The sequence below is a fragment of the Dendropsophus ebraccatus genome, chromosome 2, assembly GCF_027789765.1.
Source record: "Dendropsophus ebraccatus isolate aDenEbr1 chromosome 2, aDenEbr1.pat, whole genome shotgun sequence".
NCBI lineage: Eukaryota > Metazoa > Chordata > Amphibia > Anura > Hylidae > Dendropsophus > Dendropsophus ebraccatus.
This window is the reverse complement of record NC_091455.1, coordinates 124314982-124331509: the sequence shown is the minus strand read 5'-3', so window position 1 is coordinate 124331509 and position 16528 is coordinate 124314982. Positions and strand designations below refer to the sequence as shown.

Genomic DNA, 16528 nt, shown 5'->3' with positions numbered 1-16528 from the left:
TCCCTGGGCTCAGTTTCACATGATAGACTGTAGCATTACTCCCCTCGGTGATGATGTTCCTCAATGCAGTCTCCATGGGGTGAAGCAGTGGTGTCATTTACACTGAAATAATTGCGGCTGACAAACAGAGTTAATACCTCAAACAGTACCAGAAATCGTCAGACATCAGACATCTTCAGAGATGACAGATTTCTGTTGGTCTGTTGATCCAACATGTGGAAGGACAAGTTACATCATGTCGACATATGGCAGATCAGAGGATGTTGTTGCAGTCCACGATTGTGTTGGATTTGGAAGATGTTGTTACATGCAATATATGAGTGGCTGAAATGGATACAAAGTCTCCTCGCCATCTTCAGGAGATCCTTCAGTCCTGCGAAGGACAGCATTGGGCTTGGTAGTGTTGGTACACCAAAGGGACAGGGTTTGTTACATCATAATGACCAGACGAGGTGCTGGAGGCAGACAATAAGGTCTCTGGATGATGTCCACACAGAAATCTAGGAGGAAATAGCGGTGTGACCTCCATTTCTTGTTGATGCCACTGCAGATCTCCTGGATTGACTGTTATGCAGTGTGCCTTTATGGACATATACTTCCCCTGGCCATAGCTGGAACTCTAGATGTCAGTGCTTAGTTGCACCCAATGTGAGACAGAGAGCTGCAAGAAGTTGCCAAGCTTCTGTAAATTTTTGGTGTTTTTTGGGTGGTATTAGGTTATGCACAATGCAAAGGGAGTTCACATTTAATGAGTTATATTGGTTAATAGTATATAGTAGTGAGTTGTATATAGTAATGTACATATAGTTCATTAATATATTATTGTTAGTAGTAATTACAATTTTTGGGGATATCTTGTAGATATAGATTGTATAGGTTTTTAGTAGTGACAAGTACTAAAATGCTCGGGTGCTCGTTACTCAAGATGAATATCTCTTGATACTCGAGTGCTCATTTCAAGTAACAAACCCCATTGAAGTCAATGGTAGACTCGAGCTTTTTTGCAGGAGACTCAAGTTCGGTAGCGTGAAGGTCGTTTGAAAACCTGTCAACCTCAGAAATTGATGGAAACACGACGGTAATGGACAGGGAACAGCAGGGGCAGCATGTATGCATGCCTCTGAGGCTGCTAATGGCACCATTATGCCTAATTCTGTGCAACAGCCTGGTTAAAACAGAGGTAGGCATATGGACCACCCAAAAACTCAGCCTGACACAGCATGGCAGTGAGAACACAGAAAACCATTAAAACAGAGGAAGCATATCATGAACCAGCCAAAAATTCAGCCTGACACAGCATGGCGGTGAGGACAGAGTGAACAAGGTAGAAGCGGTAGCCAGTTGGCCTTCCAAAAATTGGACCAGACCTAGCATGGCAGTGAGCACACAGAGAACCATTAAAAGTGAGTGAGGAAGCAAGTGAGCCTCCCAAAAATTACGGCAGACACAGCATGGCAGTGAGCACACAGAGAACCATTAAAAGTGAGTGAGGTAGCAAGTGAGCCTCCCCAAAATTAGGCCAGACACTGCATGGCATTAAGCACACAGAGAACTCCCGGGAGCAGCAGTAGCCAACATGGATGCTAGTGAAGGTCCAGCAGTAGTCAACATGGATGCCAGTTAAGGCCCAGAAGTAGCCAACATAGAGGCAAGGGCAGGCACAGCAGTAGTCAACATGGATGCCAGTAAAGGCCCAGCAGTAGTCAACATGGATGCCAGTTAAGGCCCAGCAGTAGCCAACATGGAGGCAAGGGCAGGCACAGCAGTAGTAAGAAGCAGTAGTCAATATGGATGCCAGTTAAGGCCTAGCAGTAGCCAACATGGATGCCAGTTAAGGCCCATAAGTAGCCAACATGGAGGCAAGGGCAGGCACAGCAGTAGTCAACATAGATGCCAGTAAAGGCCCAGCAGTAGTCAACATGGATGCCCGTGAAGGCCCAGCAGTAGCCAACATGGAGGCAAGGGCAGGCACACAAGTAGTCAACATGGATGCCAGTAAAGGCCCAGCAGTAGTCAACATGGATGTACATTACTGCTCTGGTCAATCCTGCCTTAAAAACGGCTACAACATCAAAAAAAGGTAGAAGGTACTGGTGAAAGAATGGCAGAGGACACCCATAAGAAAAGATGACATCCACAGATAATATGGTTCGAAATGGAGAAGACAAGGAAGGTAAATTGAATTTGACTATACATTTGACTGTAGCAGTTGGGGTAACATTCCCTGCATCATGTGACTCCCCACTTCTCCCCCCCCCACCATTGTTTTGAGTTTGAATTTGACTTTGCATTTGACTGTAGCAGTTGGGGTTAGTTAAACTGGTTGACTTGACTTGCGGAAATGCGCACAGATGTGGTGCACCTTGGGGTAAGTTTTAAGGAACCGCAGCAACACTGGGTTGAAGACATGCGACAGGCATTGTACATGTGTGAGGCTGCCGAGTTGCAGAGCCGCCACAAGGTTTCGCCCTTGTCACATGTTAAAGCTCACTGCTAATTACACACGAACCCGGGTGCTGACAGCTAACTGGCTAGGCCAGCTGTCAGTCACCATCAAGGGTACACCTGATGCCTCTTGACCGGGGGTGGTGAGGCCACGGCCACGGCTAGACCCAAAAAAATAAAATAAAATAGCTGGCTGGTTGGCAGGGGCGCGATCGGCGGGCCCCCGGCAACCAGTCCCGCTCCTTCGCAGACGTAGTGCACCTCCAGAGCATGGCAGTGAGAACACAGAGAACCATTAAACGTGAGTGAGGAAGCAAGTGAGCCTCCCAAAAATTAGGCCAGACATAGCATGGCATTGAGCACACGGAGAACTATTAAAAGTAAGTCCTCAACCCTTACCCCTGTGATTCACCATTTTATGGACACTGCACAGTATGAAACTTAGATAGGCCTCGCGTATGAAATACAGAAATCAGGAAAAACACTTGTATTACCCACTGGTTTTGTGGGGCTGTATGGTATAATCTGGTAGTGGCTGGACCTAGACACACTCTCTGACACACCCTTTACTTTGTGAAAGCACTTGTGATGTGATTGAAATTAGATAGGCCTTGCGTATGAAATACAGAAATCAGGAAAAATACTTGTGCTCCCACAAGTTTTTTATTTTGGGGGGGCTGTATGGTACAATCTGGTAGTGGCTGGACCTAGACACACGCTGTGATACCCCCTTACAATGAGCAGTGAAGTTTTATGCAGGTGTACTACAAATCCCATCAATACAGTGTAGTACCGACTAGTTTAGGGGGGCTGTACGGTACAATCTGGTAGTAGCTGGACCTAGACACACGCTAGGATACCCCCTTACAATGAGCAGTGAAGTTTTATGCAGGTGTACTACAAATCCCAGCAATACAGTGTAGTACCCACTAGTTTAGGGGGGACTGTACGGTACAATCTGGTAGTGGCTGGACCTAGACACACTCTCTGACACCCCGTCCAATGAGCAGTGAAGTTCTATGCATGTGTACTACAAATCCCAGCAATCCAATGTAGTACAGAAGAACCACCAGCCCCAAAATCAAAGAAGAGTACACTAAGCACTTCTTAGGGGTCTGTATGCAACACCTAATGTCCCCTTTCTGCCAACAGCCGATCACCACAGTGTGCTGGTGAAATAGTGGTAGCAGCACTGCAAGTCCCAGCCAGCAGTCTGTAGTAATACTATTAATAAACGCTTTTAAGCCCTGAAAAGGACTGTTTGTTTGTATTGCTAGTATTCCCTGCCTACTGGAACGCTAAATCCTACACTGACACTCTCCCTGACCAGCAGCAGCTCTGTCCCTGATCTCTCACAGCATGCGTCTGAAGCGAGCACTGCCGGCGCCGAGTTTTATATGGTAGGGTCATCTGATCTGGCCAACCAATCACTGCTATCGACATGTATGGGTCCCACGTGATCGCAGGATGTAACAAAGAGTCTCCTGCATGTTTATTGACTGAGAAATAGCGCCCAAACTTACAGGAAACGAATGATGAGATCTTCTCGAGTATAGCAAGATGCTCGTCTGAGTAATGAGTACCATCGAGTACCCTAATACTCGATCGAGTACCAAGTTCGGACGTCACTAGTGAAGAAGAGTGAGTGTGAGGACGGACTTATGGTGTGTTTCATTATGTTTTGATAATTTTTATGAATTTTGTTGAAATATGGTATGTTTATTTTTGTATGTTTGTAGTTTTATGTTTAAAATTTTAATACAAGAAATAAAGGGAAATCAGCCAGTTGTCCATTTATCATCCTGCAGGGTGCTTGCAGAGTGCTGTCTTGTTCCGATGGCTTCAGACAGCGACTCTTGTCTTAGCAGTGGCTGTGTTTTCCCACAGGTGCAGATAGAGGAGTCAGAGGTAGATGTGAGGAACCTACTGCTTCCGACAGAGGATAATGCTGACTTGCAGAGATGGGGCTGCCTGATGGTAGCTTCAGCCTTTGTTGTTTATGGGCAAGAAGTGGCATGGGGGTCCTGATTCTTCCAGGCAATGGGGTGGTGGCATTCCATGAGCTGATGCATAGAGGGAGTACCTGGGTTTGAAATCAAACCCCAACAGGAAATAATTGCCACACTACTGATCACCAGTCTCGACTAGCTGATGCTGTACCTCTCCCTTTTGGCTCTGGACTGGCAAGCTTTGGATGGGACCTGAGGTGGGCTCGGTGTAATAAATACATCTTCATCCTCTGATGATGATGACATCTGGGGACCGAGATTCCACATGGTGTCTGCAACATTATCATTACAGTCTAGGACAAAGTTATAGGCTGTCCCTCCCTTGCTCTCCTGACTTCTTTGTGGCCTAGAAAACCCTGGAGTCTCCATGCTGCCTTACAATCACTGACAGTCCTGACATTCCTCCAAAAGTTTTTCAGAGTACAGCGGCTGACTTGAGCTCTCTTGCTTATGGTCCTTCAAAGCTGACTTAAGGCAGAGACATGACAGGAGACAAGTCAGAGGAAATGTCCTGACCTTGGCATGGATTAGTGTTTGTGAGGAACCTTCTGATGATTGTTGGTCCTGGGATTTACTACTGACTGTTGTTGAGCTGGAATTTTTGAAGATCCATCCCACGATACCAGCCTGGCTCGTATTCACCTCACCACTTGTTGTTACTGGGAGCTGCAAACTTCTTCCAAGCCTGTTAGGATTGCACCTACTACAACCTTGTCTTCCACCACTTCCACCCCCTTTACTGCTACCTCTCCTGCTGCCACTGGCCAAACCCTGAGAAGGGCCAGACTTCTTTAGACACTTTGACATCCTTGCAGAGGATAATTTATTTGAATCAAAATTACAGTAGCTTAAAGTGTCTATGTCGTTATAGCTTTTAAAAAATATATCAACAGTTATTGTAAAATAAAACCAGTTTGCAATTTACATTCATTATCTCTTTTTTTTAGTTATCATGGAAAACACTGCACTTTCTGTGTTCTGACTCTTTTTGGGGAAAAAAAAACTCGAAACACAGTAAGTCCAGTGTTTCCCAGGTCATGTGAGCACCCAAAGAGAAGGCAGTCATATGATTGATGGACACAATGAGCCGTGACTCTCTGTACTAGCCAGACTTCATGTGTTTAGTCACTTTTTTTTTCAACCAGCACAAGACTAAAAGGCTGCTTTCAGGAGACTAGGCCTGGATTTCTGGTAAGTATAGCTTTATTTTACAGCATGATGACCAAAAAAATAAAAATAATAATAATATATATATATATATGTATATATGTATATTGCAAACTTGCTTTACAGCCCATCTACTGTTGATTTACATTTTAAAAGTTAAAACGACAGTGACACTTTAATAAAAATAAATCAATAAATAAATTTAAAATAAATTGATACTTACATTGGTACCTCTTAAACTAACATGGCATGCAAAGGGTGCCACACAAGGGGAGGCAAAAGGGTACTTGAAGGGCAATTGGAACATGTTAAATGGTTTATTAGATAGTTTATAGATTTTACGACCTGACTCCCAGAGCTGTGCAGGCTGTGGCTGCTGGAGAGGATGATGGCAGAGGGATGCTCAGTGCCCATCCAGTGCCCTGTGTCCCTCAGTGTCCCCCTGCCATCATCCTCTCCAGCAGCCACAGCCCGCACAGCTCTGGGATTCAGGTCGTGACATCACCATTTTATCCAGGAAGTGAAGCCTTGATGCAGTAGTTAGTGCAGGGGAAAAAGCACTTTATAAGCATTTCCCGTAATATTGGTGATTTGTATAACTTTTTTTGGGGGGAAAATACAATACTTTAAAAAAATGTTTTGCTGGACTTCTCCTATAACTAGGTTATGAAGGTTTCTTTAAAGGAGTTGTGTCATGTGGTCAATTGAATAGGATCCTAGCATTTTCTTACCAGATTATTTTTTTACCACATTAACTGTACAGATTAAATAATAAACCTTTATTGTTCAGGTCATTATGCACATCAGTGATTATAATTTGTGTATAATAGTGTATATATAGCTATAGTATACATATATATATATTATACAGTATTTATTCACATCTCGCTATATGTCTACAATATAGCCTTATAAACCCCACTTAGACCACTGTTTTTAGAGCAAAGTGGTGGTCTGTAACCTGGACACAAAGCTGTGAACAAAGTGACAATGATCAATGATTTCCTATGGACATTGGACCCATCTCTGCTTATTAGCATAACGAGCGCCAAGAACAGAAGTGGGAATTTCTTGGCAACATGAACGGCATTCAGAGTGTCACCACGACCAGGAGGGCAAACATAACTCTGTTCTTAATCATGGTTTCTGTACAACAAACATACATGAACAATATGTTAGTTCACACAAGTTAGTGACTTTTCATTAGCTTAAAAAACGTGGAATTAAAATGATAAAATAATGACATAACAGTGTTATTTAGCACAGTTATTTAGCACAAGAATAAGGGAGAGGAGGGAGATGAAATATATACCTGTTATAGATTAATAAACATGTAGATATACTCAATATACTCATGTGCATAACTGATGAAATCCCAACATATTTGTTGTATTTAATATTTGCCATTAAGTAAAATATATAACCAGATTGGATGAATTGTCAATGTGTGCAGCGATATGTGCAGCAGATAAATATCTTCTAAGTACACTGGTTTGTGGAGATGCTTGGCTGCAGAGAGATCTTCGGGTGAATGACAGAGGTTTCAGGGGGTGTCAGCACAGGTAGTATGTAGGTAACATGACTGCCAGGAGAAAGGAACCGGTGAGTTAATGGTTTGTTTTTTTACTGGGGGAGTCAGGCGGTGGGGGACTACACTGCATGCTCTCCCGGGCTCCCAGCACCGTCACCTCCTGCTTGGATTAACTCCTGCCTGACTGTAGCAGGGCTCCCCAGCTGCAGCTAGTCAGCCACTTCTAAATTATAGTCTTTATAGATTATAATTTAGAAGTGGTTGACTGGCTGCAGCTGGTAAACCCTGCCGGGGTTAAAATTTTGCGGTGTATAATATGGTGTATAAGTCTGGGGTCGCCTTATATGCCAGAAAATAAAGTACTAATTGTTACAATGAAATGATGCAGTACTGCAATGAAATGATTAATTAATGGAATTAAATAATGGAGCAATGCAATGAAATGCATGTGTGAGCATCTAATTTGTACAGGAGTGTCCCAACGTTAGCCTGATGGGATCTGTCATGGTAAAGAAGGATCAGAATTAGGGATGAGCGAACTTTTGAAAAGTTGGATGGCTCACCTCAAGGGTCTGTTTGATTTCCCCCTTGCCTATGCCATCTGTAGTTGTTAGGGATGAGCGAACTTTTGAAAAGTTCGGTTCGGTTTGATCTAGCGAACTTGAGTGAATTTCGGATCGGTCTGAACCGAACCGAAAATGAACCTTGCTCTAACGGCTGAATAATTGCAGCTACATTAGTGGGAGTGTGATAGGGTATAGTTTTGTTTAGTTGCAGTTGATATTACAATGAAAAAAGTGGGAGGAAAAAGTGTAAAAATAATGAGAAAAAAAAATTAATTATAGAAATAATAATAAAATATAATAAATAAAAGTGCAAAAAATATTGAAAAAAAAAGTTTACAAGGAGGATGCGGCAGCACTTGATTGCACCCAGGCTAGTATTGTTGAGAAGAGACAAGTTGAGCAGCAGGAGGAGGCAGCAGTTGATTGCTCGCCTCTCAGGCCAGTATTGTTGAGAAGAGACAAGTCGAGGAACAGGAGGAGACAGCAGTAGATTGCTCGCCTCTCAGGCCAGTATTGTTGAGAAGAGACAAGTTGCCAGTCCAGTATTATTGAGGAGAGGCTACTTGAGGAGGAGGCAGCAGTTGATCGATTTCAGGCCATTAAGGCTACTTGAGGAGAAGGAGGAGGCAGCAGTTGATCGATTCCAGGCCAGTATTATTGAGGAGAGGCTACTTCAGGAGGAGAAGGCAGCAGTTGATTGATTCCAGGCCAGTATTATCGAGGAGAGGCTACTTGAGAAGAAGGAGGAGGCAGCAGTTGATTGATTCAATGTCAGTATTATTAAAACAGACCAGTTGAGGAGCAGAAGAAGGCAGCAGTTGCTGGCTCTCAGGCCAGTATTGTTAAAAACAGACAAGTTGAGATGGCAGCTTCCGCAGCTCTTGATTCCACCAAGTATGTTTCCAAATAGACAATTGACGGTGGAGGCATTAGTAGGAGTAGTATTCTTTTGAACCCAGTAGGACCTAGTACAGACAACTGAAGTTTGAAGCTAAGGATATGCACGTTTGTAAAAAATTCTTTAAACATGACAACATGTTGATGTAGAGTTCAGCACAGGACAGTCAACGTTAAAAAAAAAAAAAAACCCTCTAACATTACACCTAGTCTAGCAGGATATGGATACAGTAAAATAGACAGAGAACCTCACCCACAGAATCCATGAGGTGAAGAAAGGACATTTAAAAAGGCACAGATTCAAGAAGGCTTTACCCCAGTTCCATTAAATACCATAAATATGTGTCCAATTTTCATTAAATTGACACCTCACTGGCACTTGCTTTATAAATTGACGCAACTACTCTGGTGTCAAACCTGTTGAATCTGGGCCTATGGCTGTTGACGATACACACACACATATATATATTTTTATATTTTTATTTTTTTATTTTTTCTTAACACCAGTTTGATGTCCTAACTTAGTGTAGCGTCCAATCCAATGGATGTACTGTATGCTTTTGTGTTTTTTTAAGTGCTGTCACCAGCTGGCTTAAAGGATAAGTCCAGTCAATTTATAAATTTCTGGGTCAAGTAAGGGTACAGAAAGTTTTTGATTGCCTGGACTTATCTTTTAAAGTGGGTAGGGGAAAAACCCCTGATGGGGTATGGGAGTGACCTCCCACCCTCGCTTTTGTCACTCCCAAAAAACCTCACCCTATGGGTACCTTCACCTGTGGCTGCGGGTCTGCTGAGTAAAATCCACAGGGCATTTTTATACCGTTCACCAAATGGCATTCAGTACTAGGTTGCCGGCCGGACATACGCAGTTCTGCGCTGAACTGGGTATTTGCGCCCAGCCCCATAGTACTGAAGGTGGCATAAAATCAGCCAACGATGCGCTGTGGATTTTAGTCAGCAGGGAACCACAAAAAAGCCTCCCATTGTAAAGGCACCCGTAAATAAGGCAAGTTTAGCTGCCTTTCAGCAACTGATAGTTGCTGTAACTAACTGTGGTGGTTTTTTTATATCACAGTTGAAGGATAGTAGCCTCCGTGATATATACCCCATAGACAGCCTTATTCCACGCGTGACTGCATGAGAGGCGTGAAATAATTTGCACACAGAAGAACCCCATCGGGATTTGCGGTGCAAGATTTCACTACTCTCATGATATCCACAAAATACCTCAAGAACAGTTAGTACCCGCTCACAAAACGGTGAGTAGTGTTCCTTGGCACTGGTGCCAGGGATAAAACCCCACGGCTATAGTTCACAAAAGGTGAAATCCACACTTTTTGAAGCATAGTCGTGGGGATTATTTTAGGGTTGCTACTGTTCTTAGGGTATGGGTTGGACGGTGCACTGGTGTGAGGCATTTATCTGGTGTGGAGATGTTAAATGGCCAACACACCATGGGCATCAAATTTGGAAATGGGGATCTGTTTTTTCAAATGTATCCGAATTAAGTTAGGAATTTTTAAGGTGATTTTTTAAAAAAAAAAATTTGGGGTCTAAGGGGGGAACATTACTTAATAAGTTAAATTACGGATTTTTACGTTGGGCACATATTTAGGATATTAAGGTCAATTTCTTGGACACACGGATTGCCATGTAAGACGGGTGACTGATGACTTAGTCATTCACATCAGGCAGGGGGGTGGTATAATCCGATGTAATCCAGGCACGATTCATCTTAACAACTGGAGGATTGGGTAAGCCAATCTAGAACCGCTGGCTGTGTGGTTCTTACATGACCCGTGGGCGTCTGGGGTAGCTGCACCCTGCTGCCACACCTGTTGCCCCGGCTGCCACCGGGCCTGGTGCTGCCACTCCTCCTACCCTCACCGCCTGCCGTTGCAGTCCTTGCCTGGGAAGTGCTGGAAGTAGGACGCTTGGACATAGTTGTTTGGTTGGTGTAAATTTTGAAAAAGAAATAATCTATTGGCCAGAAGGCACAAAGTTTCAGTGACTATTGCTTTGTGGGTTGGAGGCACACAGCAAAGCAGAAATGTACAGGTTATCACAAAAAAACAATTATTTTTTTTAACTTATTTTGGTTGCGGGTGGCTAAACGGGTTTGACGGCAACTAGCAGAGCAAAAACGGACAGCTTTTGTGGGGCGCTGACTTAGCGTCACCTAGAACAGCTTATCACAAACAAACTTTTTTTTTTTTTTTAAGTTTTTTTAAAACTTTTTTGCTTAACGGCACCTAGCAGAGCAGCAATGTCTAGCGTCTCCTCTCTGTCATGAAACAGTAGCTGGTTCAATGCTACGTGTCCTGAGTGACTCTTCTCACTTTTCTCTCCCTATTTCTTTTTTTTATCTCCCTATCTCTCCCTAGATATCACAATTTTTGAGTTAGATGCCTATCTATTCCTCTCTCTACCTAACTCTTGATTTCTCAGCCTCTTTCACTATGTATGGGCTTATCAAGCTTTCCCTGGATCTTGCAATTTTTTTTTTTAACTTCCTCTCTCCTGCTTCTCTCACAAACAATATATACTCCTTCTCTATCTCTCCCTGTACTTATCCAGTTGTTTGGATATGTAATCTATGTGTTTTCCCTCTCTGCCTAACGTACACCTCCTCTCTCTCTGCAGTCTAGACACACAATGAGAAAGAGCGTGGACGCTCAGGCACTTCCTGTTCTTGTAGTGACGTCACACACCTTGATATTCACATAATAACAGGATAAAAGGGATTATAGGAGTAATAATTCCTTATATCCTCTTCCATTCTGTGAAAACAATACAGTTTTGTGACACCGTTGCGATTTTAACGAACTTCGTAACGAACTTTTTGCAAAGTTCGTAACGAATCTGGTTCGTAACGGTTCGGTTCGCTCATCCCTAATCAGAATGTTGGATTTGAAACAAGGTTAGAAACAAACTTTCTTAGACTCTTTGGAAAAAATAAATGCAACAGATTAAATAAATAAGACTTGTGAATGAGATTTCCAATTACCATCTCCAGATATGTAACAGCAGTAGAGATCATGCCTTTGATCCCGGCCGCATACTTGTGCTCACGGGAATATGCGGCCAGGATATTCCAGGGAATCCCTGTTGAATTCCCTGGAATATCCTGGCCGCATATTCGCAAGAGCGCAAGTATGCGGCCGGGATCAAAGGCATGATGAGAGAGCACCGATGCCGTCAGACCAAAAGTCTGACAGTCCGCTCATCTCTAAACAGCAGTATCAAAGCACAAAAACAAAATAAAAAAAGTAATGTTTTGTTATTTAAAAAGAAGTAATCTGGATGTATCTAAGGTGCTTACAGTGTGCTGTAGCAGATAGTCCTCCAATGAGCATGGTGCTTTTTGGTCATTTTCCGTGCAGCAGATTATGTACAATTTGTGCCACACTCTGACACACCTCTCCACTCCTTCCCCTCCCTCCTCTTCATGAATAATCAATGCTGCCCAGCCTCCTGCTCGCTCAGCTGTCAGCCATTGTCTCTGATTGCAGATGAGTCCTCTGTAGGCAGTTTATGTCTGAAAAAAACATCTAGATATAGTTGAAGCTGTGGTCTAGGGGTAACTCTCCTGCCTAAAGACCTGCCAGCAGTTCATTCTCTGGTTCAAGTTCCCTGATGGAAATAAAATATAGGTATTTATTTATGTTTTAATCATTATTGTATCATTTTTAAGGCCATATTCACACACACAGTATTTTTGCTCAATATTTTGGTCAGTATTTTTCAACCAAAACCAGAAGCGGATTAAAAACACAAAAAGGCTATGTTCACACACTGTTGAAATTGAGTGGATGGCCGTCATTTATTGGCAAATAATTACTGTTATTTTAAAACAATGTCTGATATTTGCCATTAAATGACAGCCATCCGCTCAATTTCAATGGTGTAAGAACATAGCCTTTCTGTGTTCTCAATCCACTCCTGGTTTTGGTTGCAAAATACTGACCAAAATACTGAGCAAAAAAACTGTGTGTGAACATAGCCTTAAAAATTATACAATAATAAGAAAAAAAGACATCTATTTAATTTCCATCAGGGGATTCAAACAAGAGAATGAACTGCTGGTGGTCTCTAGACAGGTGAGTTACCCCTAGACCACAGCTCCAACACATTAGGGAGAAGAGATTCAGTTATACCCGAGTGTTTCTTTCAGACATAAACTGCCTACAGAGGATTGATCTGCAATCTGACAGCTGAGCGAGCAGGAGGCCTGGCAGCATTGATTATTCATGAAGAGGAGTGAGGAGGAAGGAGTGAAGAGGTGTGCCAGAGTTAGGCACTAACAACTTCTCTTTGACTCTTTGGTACCGTAGGAGACATAAGACTGTACATAATCCGCTGCATGAAAAATTACCTAAAAGGCACCATGCTCACTATGGGACTGCCAGCTACAGCACACTGTCAGCACCTCAGGTAGGGCCCAGGAGCTGACAGATTCACTTTAAGTGCTTCACCTTAGGATATCTGTAGTTTTTTCTGTCAGTTTTGTGTGACAAAACTGTTAGTGCTAAAACTCTGTAGCCCCAGCCTTACATGTTTTGCCTGTCTTAAACACAATGTGAATTTTGCATTTACATTTTTGTCCTTAGTGTTAAAGGGAACCAATCACACAAAAATTGGCCATAAAGCTAAGGAAACGTGCTGGTACATCAGCCAGCACGCTTCCTAACCAACCCCCTGTACCCTCCGTCCCATGTACATTCAACCCGCAAAGTTAGTTTAATCGTGTCCCACGCTCTATGCAAATTACCATACAAGTAGTCACGGTGGGCGGGCGGCTAGTCAAGTAGTCACGGTGGGCGGGGACTTCATAAAGTAGTCACTGGGCCCTGGGCCGGCTCCGGCGCTGTAATCATGCCCCTCTGGGTGTGTTGTGAAGCGGCACCTGGTGACGTCATTCGGGGGGGCGGCATTGCACGTCGGCCACGCCAATGTCTTTACTAAGCTGCGCATGCGCGGCGTAGTACAGCAGTGGCTCCACCCACTGTACTGCGCATGTGCAGCTTAGTAAAGACGTCGGCGTGGCCAACGTGCAATGCCGCCCCCCCCCCGAGTGACGTCACCAGGTGCCGCTTTACAACACGCCCGGAGGGGCGTGATTACAGCGCCAGAGTCGGCCCAGGACCCAGTGACTACTTGACAAAGCCCCCGCTCCACCGTGACTACTTGACCAGCCGCCCGCCCACCATGACTACTTGTATGGTAATTTGCATAGAGCGCGGGACACGATTAAACTAACTTTGCGGGCTGAATGTTCATGGGACGGAGGGTACAGGGGGATGGTTAGGAAGCGTGTTGGCTGATGTACCAGCACGTTTACTTAGCTTTATGGCCAATTTTTGTGTGATTGGTTCCCTTTAAGTTATTTTTAAAAAGGCTATTTCCAAGGCTATTTTTTACACAACTTTTTTATGCAAAATAACAGCTGCTGCTTTTAAAATAATGGGCGTTATTTTACAATGATGGCCGCCAATAATGATTATTTTTATATTTATGGATATCATGACCGAACAACAGCTATTTTTTGTCCAGAAAAAGACGTTGTCTGAACATAGCCTAAATCAAAATTAATTCAGATAGCAAAGAAGCCAATAAAACTTTTGCCCAAGACAAAATGAAATCACAATAAAGTCTGCTTCATCTGCTTGTTCAACAAACCACACATTTTAGAAAGTATGCTGTTTACAAGCACCAAAATGCACCTTGAAATAATTATGCAAATTATTATTAAATCATAAAACTTTGAAGCATATTCGGGCTTGTATAATGAAGATAAAACAAATCCATGCTGTGCAGACATTTTGAAGGAGACCTGCTTGGGACAGATAAATCTGAAAAAGGCAAAATGGCTCATTTATTTTCTACCTAAACAAAATGTGAAAAATTTCCAGTTTTATGTTTAAACCTGATACTAGCTTTATTAAAGAATTAAATAAATCATACAGGAGCACAAATATGTTTTTTTCAGCATGATATCAGAACATTGTCGTGACATAAATTGTAGTAAAAACAAACACATACATATATAGAGAGACAGAGAGATAGCGGAACATTAGTTCAGTGAAGATGCAATGTTCTTTTGTTCCATAGTGTTGTAAACAATCACAGTGATTATTCATCTTATCAGTTTCATAAAAGAATGAAATGGAAAATTAACTTTCAATATATATATATATATATATATATATATATATATATATATATATATATATGTCTTAAAATAAAGTAGTTAAAATACAGTACCTGGAATTCTCCAGGATCTCAAGAGTGTAAAATAAGTCATCAAATAGTACTCGAGTAGTCATCAAGTAGTACTCCATTGAGTAAGTATTGGATCAAATACCACACTATGTGAAATACTTGTTTTTGTTTAAGCAGCCGACCAAATACGCAGTAGTAATTTGTTTCCCCTCCCACCTACCCTGGTGCTTTTTTGGACCAATAACTATTCAGGGGGTGTGACAGGCCCTAGAAGCACGCTGGCATCGTGAGAAAAGTGTCTATATTCATTGGCTGGCTTACTCATGTGACCTCCAGAGTATAAGAACTTGGCATTTCCTGCTTGTCGTCAGACGCCATATTGCAGCTAGTCAGGGAGAGAGGCTGGAATTTATCTTATTCTAGGTAGGAAAGACCCCAAAAGCCCTTGTTAGGGCTACAAGTATACACAGCACAGGATATTTTTTGTGATTCCCTATGAATAGGCTACCACCGCACCTGCAGCTCGTTTTCACAGACAGGCAGGCTTCTGCGAACTGTGAAGAATTGGCTTGGATAGTGTTGCAAGTAGTGAGGGATAGAGAGATTGAATTATTGACTGTGAGCATCTTATCAGATTGTAGGCAGGAAAGACCCCAAAGCCCTTGTTAGGGCTACTACACAGCACAGCATAGCATATACATCTGCATATACAGTTCATAGACTAGCAGCATATCAGCTAATGAGACAGGCAGACACACAGCTTTGAGTTTTCCTGCATAGACCTGTGTCTATCTATTTTCTCCTACAGGTGAATTGTCCCAGGACAGTTTATTGCGCTCTGCGCCTGTTAAAGGGGAAAAAAAAACAAAAAAAAAAACAGCTTGCGCGTATTGCCGTCAGGCATATGTAAAACTTCAGATATATTTAGTGTGCCCCAGGCTTGGTCTAGTTACGGTGTGATAACAATGGTCACAATGTTTTATTGGGCTCTGCACCAGGTTTAAAAATAAAAAAACACCTCTGACATATCGCCAGCTGGCATATGTAAAACTTCAGATATATACAGCGTACACCAAGCTTGGCCTAGTTACTGTGTGATAGCAACAATTACAGTGTTTTATTTGGCTCTAAACCTGTAAGGTTAACCTCAACGTCATCCAAATAAATTTTTGTTGGTGTTAACTCTTACAGTTACAGTTCCCTTGTAACTCCCAAGATTTTTTAAAGGCTCACCTCACTCAAGGGCCTCAATTTAAATTTTTACATGGTTTCCATGAGACCGATACCCCTTTATGTGTAGGACTTGTCTGACCAGATCACACGCACACCCACAATGACAGTTAGCGGTGGGTGCTGTTTGATTTCCCCTTTCCTATGCCATCTGTAGTTGTCATAGGCAACGTGATTTAAAGGAGTACATGAAAATGTTTCTTTTGCTTAAAATTTGGATTACTGTCCATGCTAATGTAAAGGAAAGAAGGTTTTCTGGAGTTTTTTCCACTTTACATAGAGGTTATATTGTGTTTGGAATGTATTTTTGAAAGGCTGTGATAGTGGCATAATGATGTGACTTGGGCGTGTTAGATGCACCCAGGCATGCTTCCCCTGCTGTCCCAGCTGCATTCTAAAACATAAAGAGAGCAGGGCTTAATGTTTTGTTACAAGTATGTCCAGGGCCGGATTAAAGGGAG

General features: G+C 42.6%; 1 long non-coding RNA gene across 1 annotated transcript in view; it reads right to left on the bottom strand.

The window, feature by feature from the left end:
- The window catches only part of LOC138784651 (uncharacterized), a 38874-nt gene extending 23892 nt beyond the window's left edge, over nucleotides 1–14982 (bottom strand). Inside the window, exon 1 of the long non-coding RNA XR_011361902.1 lies at nucleotides 14880–14982. This is a non-coding gene — a long non-coding RNA (uncharacterized lncRNA). The remainder of the gene's footprint in view (nucleotides 1–14879) is intronic.
- Between the last annotated feature and the right edge of the window lie 1546 nt (nucleotides 14983–16528).